This window comes from Apis dorsata, unplaced genomic scaffold (genome assembly GCF_000469605.1).
Source record: "Apis dorsata unplaced genomic scaffold, Apis dorsata 1.3 scaffold_486, whole genome shotgun sequence".
Lineage (NCBI taxonomy): Eukaryota > Metazoa > Arthropoda > Insecta > Hymenoptera > Apidae > Apis > Apis dorsata.
In genome coordinates, this window is record NW_006263721.1 from 147321 (window position 1) to 155312 (window position 7992).

A 7992-nucleotide genomic window follows, 5' to 3' on the forward strand; every position below is an offset into this window, starting at 1 on the left:
GCGTAGAATTTATATAACTTTACCTTGATTCGATCAGATCCTTTCAATTTACTCTAAATACTTGGCATAATCATTATTTCTGGAATAATTTCTTAACTTTTTCTTTTCGAAAAAAGAGAGAGAGAACTCGAACGATCTGACGGAAACGTCGTTCATTAATTTGTGCGGGAGTCGAAGTTCCAAGAGTTGTACGTAATGAAACGTCCGATTGTCGCGATGCTGATTAATCGTCTACAAGGCCGGCCGAGATCTCGCTTTAATTTAATTGCCATCATCGAGCGGGCTCGAGAAGGGATCGCCGCCTCTCCTCCTCGAGAGAAGAGGACCCCCCCTCCTCTCACGCACGCTTCGGTTTAATTAAGAACGAACGAGGAGCAAACTTTGTTCGAACAATCGTGATTCGCGCGCACGAAATCGCGAAAGAATCTCATAACCCGTGAAAAGCATCGACTACGTCTCTCCTCGTTTCATACGAATATATCCGGACTCTCGGAAGAAAAAAGAAAGAAAAGAACGGGTATTTGTACGCGATTTTCGAATATATCCATTCCTCGAGACTTTCGTCTCCAAGATAAACACGGTCGCATCCTACTTTTACAAATCGAGACCCATTCAATCCCGCTCACCCATAACAATTTATTAACCATACGTGAACGCGCAAACAGAAGGAAACGGTTGAAAAGGAAAAAGGAGACTTTTACCTCCGACGCATTCGCGGAATATGGTACACGCCGGCGCCATACAATTAAATAGAGACGGCGTGGAAGAGAAAAGCGAAAAAGGGAAACGGTCACTCGAGGCGGACGTCGCCCCTCCCCTCTCCTCTATTCACGGGTGAAACGGCCGCCTCCCCCCACCTCGCTCGCCTCCTCCTCATGCCGGACAAATTTATATTAATATTCCTCTCGCGAGGGGGACGATTCTATGGATTTCACCATTCGCGCACGCGTCAAACCGTCGTCGTCTTCTTCTTCTTCTTCTTCTTCGCTTCGTTGCATTTCCAACGAAGGAGAAGGATTTCGCGCGGCTCGACGGCCGACGCGAGCATGAATGCTCGAACGGTTTCGCGAAAGCGCGCACGCTTCTTGGCCGGAAACCGAAACGATAATTCAGTCGAGGCGGCTCGGTCGCGACCACAGCCCAGTTTCGTATTGTTGCGCCTCTGCTCTATCCGAGGATCGCAATTTATGGCCTCGCCGGGGCACGCTCGTCGACTGAGAGATCAGAAATTCTCGAAATCGAGTCAACTATCTTGTTTTCCCTCGAGAGGAAGAGGAACATTATAGGAGAGAAAGAGAGAGAGAGAGAATTGTGATCTGCTAATATCGATGATAATTTCAATAATTTTCAGAATTTCGAGAGTACGTTTCTTAAGGGAAGCATCCTTTTTTTCTCCGCGTTGGGAATGAATGCATACTTAGTTCGATCTCGACCTGCATAGATTCTACGAGAGGAAGAGGAACATTATAGGAAAGAAAGAAAGAGAGAGAATTGTGATCTGCTAATATCGACGATAATTTCAATAATTTTCAGAGTTTCAAGAGTACGTCTCTTAAGGGAAGCATCCTTTTTTTCTCCGCATTGGAGATGAATGCATACCTGGTTCGATCCTAATTCGCGTAGATTCCACGTTATTTTCCACGTTATTTAGTTCGATTCATTATCGGATTTAAAGTTAAACTAAGTTCCGATCATCCCCGATTTTTGACCGATCATCCAACGATCGACTCCGTGTTTGAGTTTGCAACCATTTCGCGAACGAGTCGCGGGAAAAATTCTTCTCGATATCCCTCGTGATCATTCGTGTGAAGGAACGGGGGAGAAAACGGGAAATTGGGAACGAGTTGTTCTTCTCGGCGCGTTATTCGCGAGATTAGCGGCCCCTTATCGCGGGCAAGCGTTACGCCCACGCACGATAATCGGCGAGCGCGGAGCGTATCGCGGAACAAAAATATTCCACTCGCCGAAAATCGGAACTTTCGTCGTTTCCACGAGCCAGATACCGAGGCAAAGCGGGAAGAAATCGTTGGAATGGTGCGTGAGGGGTCGTCCCGGGTCATCTGTTCAATGCAAAATATTTGCCGAAGCGAGCGATCAAGCCACGCCAAGTATCAAACGATTCCACGCTTTTTTTCCTCCAATTAAATTTTTTTTAGGTAGAATCGATAAGAGCGCGCGATCGATCGCTTGGCTCATCGATGGAAATAGAATGTTGCCATTTTTTTCTCTTTTTTTCGTCGCTCTTTGTCGTTCCCTTCCCCTGCAATTTATTGGAAAACAACACTTTCGAAATCGTATCGCGTCCAATTTTTTCCGATCTATTTTTTCCAATCGGCGAAAAATAAACTCGAAACGGTTATCATTCGAAACCGATCGAATCCAAAATCGCCGTATCTTCTGCTTGGATCAAAAAAGAGAGAGAGAGAGAGAGAGAATGATCGGGATGAGAGAAATCGAGCATTGCGATCTTGATCTCGCGAGAAAACTTTTCAGCGAAACTTTCCGCTGTCCGGTGTATAAGAAGGATTGATTAGATTTCAGTCAATTACTGGTTTTTACTGTGTGCGCGGATGTTTTCGCAGTGGGTGGCTGACAGAGACAAACAAGTATCGTGACGAAATCGATGCACCGTGCTGATTCGATGATTTATCGGAAGCAAATAACAAGAATGTTTTGGATTACGAGTTGTTTATGATAGATTTCACAACTTTTTACCAAGGATTTTTTTCTTCTTTTTCTTCCACTCCTAAAGATTCGTTTATCGAGGCTTTATTTCGATTCAAAACTGTCTCGATTAATTTTTAAAATGACGAACACTCCAATCCAATTTATTCCTTCGCTTATTGTTTCTCGAAAGATACCCAAAAACGCTTCGCCGAAAAAATTCAAAATGATCTCTCTCGATCCCGTGACACGATAACGTTTGCTAAAAATACTAGTCCAAGCTGTTACTACTCGGAAATATTCATCCTCGACCTATGCAAACTTCTTCGAGAATGAAGAAGAAACGGCAGCGGATGAAAAAAGATAAAAGAGAACGTTCTTTCTTAAAAAAAAAAAAAAAAAAAAAAAAAAAAAAAAAAAGAAAAAAAAACAAAAATCGTGTTCTCGTCGATGTGTGCCAATACCGACGAGGGAATAGCGCGCGATCAATGAACAACGTCCGAACGACGCCCACACCGAAAGTTACGCAAACAACGATAATCCCTCCTTATCGGTGTTTATTTATAAATCGGTCGGCCGACTGGGTTAAACCTTTCCTTCGATCGGCGGTTTTTCCCCGCGAAGAACAAACACTCGCAACAGCATTGTTTTCCATGTTACGAAATCGGGAACCGATATTATCCTCCCTTAGCTCACTCGACACCGATCTGTTTATCGTTCGATCGCGAAATTCGAAGCGCGAATTCTGCGAGACGGGAACACGGGTTCTAAAATAAAGCTCGCGAATTCTCTCACGAAACCCCTCTCGCACGAAATTCGACGACCCGTCAACCCGATCATCGCGTGCCGATCGCGTGCTTCTGGTTTCGTGAAACGCTCAATTACCACCTGCGATATACATAATATCAAACGATTAACATATTATATTTACCCCGGTATAATTAATCGAGGATGGAGGAGGGAGTTGGAACGTAACGTAAAACTCGTGGGGAACTCGTTCCCAAAAGAGGAAATTGGCCCCCGAGATCCTAATTATTATCGAAGGACGGTGGTTGCGTGGGTTTTCGGAGCGAAGGGAGAAGCTCGATAAATCCGTGCCCGGCCCGCTATCGATACATTAATTAAAACATCGGTGCATGGCTGACAGCGTGCTCACGCCCAACCCCCCTATAACGCGCTCTCGTTTCCATCCACCAATTTTTATTTCTCTGCCAATGTTCTCCATCCCCCCTTTCGCATTCCATCTCTCGCCACTTCTCGTGTACGCCACGATCAATCGCCTTCCGCGCGAATTAATCACTCTCCTCTATATATATATATATATATATACATCCATGGCGTTTCGAGACTCGAATCGAAATTAGAAAGAGAAAAGAAATCCGTCGAATCGTAGAGTTAACCCCGCAGAAGCATCCGTAGGATACGAACGAATGGGATAAGAGATGAAGCGGAGAGGGTGAAGAAAGAGCGGAGGGAGGTTAAGCACGGAGAGGAGCTAATTAAGATATACACGTTGGTGCACGTCGGGACGCGTTGCGCCGTGTCATAAATCCTTCGATACGGAGAACGGTCTTCTCGCATCCTCCCGAGGCCAACAAAGTACGTGATCAAAAGTGGCTAGGGAGAGATTCCACGAGATTAGCCGGGAGCGTAGCCTCAACGTTGCAACCAGTTGCATCCAGTTGGAGCGTATGCGTGCCGACGATCGTCGTAGAGAAGAGAGATCGGCCTCTTCCCCCGCGAGGAGGCGACACGAGGGTTGGTTGAGCGCGGCGGAACTGTTGGCGAGAAAAGGGGGAAGGGATGGAGGAGGAAAGGGAAGGAAAACAAGGGGGGCTCGTGTTTGCTCTCCTCTCCTCTCGTACGAGTTTCGAGTGGCTGCTCCAAGGGAGGAGTCCGCGTCGGCGACGTGGATCAGGAAGCGGAGGAGGAGGAGAAGAAGAAGAAGGAGAAGAGGGAAAAGGGGAGGAGAGGCTAGATCGCAACGCGTGGCGTGGGAATCAGAAGGGAGAGAGACCGCCTCGGCACCCCTCTTTTTCGGGGCTCCCTTTCAGGGGGTGAGTTTCGCAACCTCGGGCACGTAGCAGTCGTGGCCGAGGACGGTGGTAATCGGTGCCGCTGCGCAGCAGTCCATCAGTGATGCGCGCCACTTTTCTTCCGTTCCGTCGATCCGCTCCGTCGTCTAACCGTTTAACGCCTACGCGAGTCTCGATCACGCGCGATTCATCTTCGTTCGAGAATTTCCGCGCTCTCGATCGGAACAACGTTTGGTTTGGTTAACAATGATTGTCATCGTAAGGAAGATTACGGCGAAGGGGATGTTTTAACGATTTATCCAGTGTTTTCAGTGTTTTTCACTTTCTTTCTCTCGAGAAGAGAGAAGAAAGTCGAGGCTGGCGAACGATCTTGGCAAGAGGAATTCTCGCGATGATTATTAGATTAGGATGGTAGAATTGACGTATCCCGCGGTGGAAAGCGAAGAAGAAAGGGTCAAAGTGGTAAGTAAAACTCTCGAACCTTCGTATCGAATCTTTAATCCGAAGAAAAATCTGACAATTTTCCGATCTTGCACCGATACGGTCGTCGGGGTTCGGTCCGTTGCGTCTCTCTCTCTCTCTCTCTCTGTTCGACCGGTCACACGAGAGATAGATGGCGCGTTACGAAAAACGTGGAGAACGGACGATGAAAAACGAGAACAGCGATCCGGGCGGGCGGCGGGGAAGAGGTGCACCGCGTGAAGCGGCGGGAGTAGGGGAAGGAGGGGAGGTGGATCCCCTCTTTCGATGACCCTCTCTCTCTCCCCCACCACCGGCCCGTGTCGCGTGTCCTACCTCCCACTCCTCCTACCGTACACGTACCGCACCCGAACGCGAATCGGCGGAACGCACACACCGAGACGCGTGACGAGAAACGGGTCGAGCCTCGACGTGCAGCTGCGAGCGGTTGCAGTTGGTGCGTGGTGTTGCGCGAGCAGGGAGAGGGACAAGGACGTGGCCGGAGAGAAGAGAGAAAGAAAAAAAAAAGGGGAGGGCACTTGGGTAGGTGGGTTAAGGGTGGAGGAGGGGTGAAGAGGAGGAGGAGGTGGTGGAGGAGGAGAGAGAAGAAGAGGAAAGAGAAGAAGATGGTGTGGAGAGGAGAGAGCGCGTTGGCAAAGGGTGGAGAGGGCTAAGGGGAGTGGGAAGGGAGAGAATAAGGAATACATCGTATACGTGGCTCGAGGTGCACGCACGGAGCGTCGGTGTGTTGCCGGTGCCACACACGCGTGCGGCGGAGAGAGAGACACGCACACGGCAGAAGAGAGGACGAGAGAAGAGACGAAGGAGAGAGAGGGGGGGACTCTCCTCGGGGCTTTAGTTGCCGACTGTCCGCTACCTAGCGCGGTGTTATGCCATCCTCATCGTGTTGCCCTTCTCCTCGCTCTGCCTCGCCCCGTCTTCCTTTTCGTCTCGTTCCTTCTCTCTCTCTCTCTCTCTCCCTCTCCTTCTCTTTCTCTCCGCGCGTCTCTCTCACCTGTTGCGGCGCCGTTTCTTTAATCCGTGATTTTCACTGTCGCCTCCACGCACCTCTCTCGCTCGGCCACCTCGCGCGCTCGTTTCCTCTTCTCGATCTTCTTTTCGGAGGATATCGGCGGGGGTTGACTTTCTCGAGGAGCCGAGTCACCTTGAATGAGCGACACCGGTGAGTGATACGGTAGTAGTCCACGGTGGTTCGAGAGGAAGAAGTTGGCTCTTCCAACCGGAGGAGGAGGACTGGATCCGTAAGGAAGGAAGGAAGGAAGGAAGGATATTTGTTTTGTGAGACGAAGAGACGGTGATCGGAGAGATACGAGCGAACCGATGTACGTGCGAGAGGCCGTGGAAGGTCGAGGAATATTGACAACGGTAACGGTAGAGCAAAAAGTTCGAATCCGTGGATAGGATATCGGTGTTATGATAGTTATTGTAATCAATAGAATCCCACGAATTTCCACCGTTTCGACGCTCCTTGTAATCTCGGTGACACGGTGACCGACAATATTATGAGAACTTTATCGACGAGGCAAAGTGTGGGAACTTGAAGTTGGTAGAAAAGTTTGCCAGTTACGAAGGTGATGTTCGATCGAGGAGGATCGTTCCGAAAGCAAGGAAAAGCAAAAATAATACTTTTTCCATTCCAATATTTTCTCGCACGTATATATATATATGTATTTATATACTTATATACGTGTATATATTTATATATTTATATATATATACGTATATAACTGTTGAAATCGAGAATCATTGGAGAGTTTTTATATATACGGAGTCCAAGATTATCCATAGAAAAATTATTTAAATCACGTTCGAAATAAAAAGATATGCAAACGAGTTTGATGAAACGAGTGTAGTGGAGTGATAGAAGTGACGTGTCTGGTCAAACGCGTCCCTCGTCGCCACGATTGAACGACCGTCGACCAGTAGATCCACGCTGCCGTCTGCACAAGAGGTGAGACTATTCTCTAACGTTTTGTATTCCGTTCCATCCTTTTCGCTCGGATATTTATTTATTATTATATCGTACAATACGATACGAAACGAACAATTGCGAAAATTATCTCGTATTTACCACTATATATAAATCGAGAAAAATAAAGATCGACGGATTTTTCCGAATTCATTTGCCGATTTAACGATTTATATTCGATATAACTCATATATAACTCACGTATAACTCATCGAATTTTATCGAAGATTAATATAAAATTATTGCGCTACCTTTTTCCCTTATATATATCCTCATAAATCGCGCTTTAATATCTAAAATTCTAACTAATCGTAACGTTTAAATTTGTTTTCTTTTCTTTTCCTTCGATACAACCGAACTTTTATTCATTTATTTACATCTTAATTAAAAACAATACCGCGACGGGCTGTGTCAATGTTACTCACCGTTGCCAATTTTCCAACGATATATAAGTATAATATTTACAATGGAATTGATAATATCGTTAAATCTTTATATACGTATTTCTTCAATAGCTTTTACTCGTGTAACGACAGAAAAAGTTATAAGAAACGAATAATCTTTATGGAGACTACCTCAAAAGGTATTATCCCAGGTATTAGCCATCCACCAAAAGGTTAAGCTCCCCTAACCTAATCCGTACCCTAATTTTAGTACTTCCTGCGCGCTTTCGAGTTTAACCTCTATACCATCTCGTTTACTGCCTCATTATTCCATTATAACCAACGGAATACTACTAATCCTAATTAACCCGTTACAAAGCAAGCATCATAAACACTACTCTGCCCCTTTCCCCCCCCTCCTCCCTCCTCCTTCCCGCTTCCCTCCCCTTCCCTTTAGAAA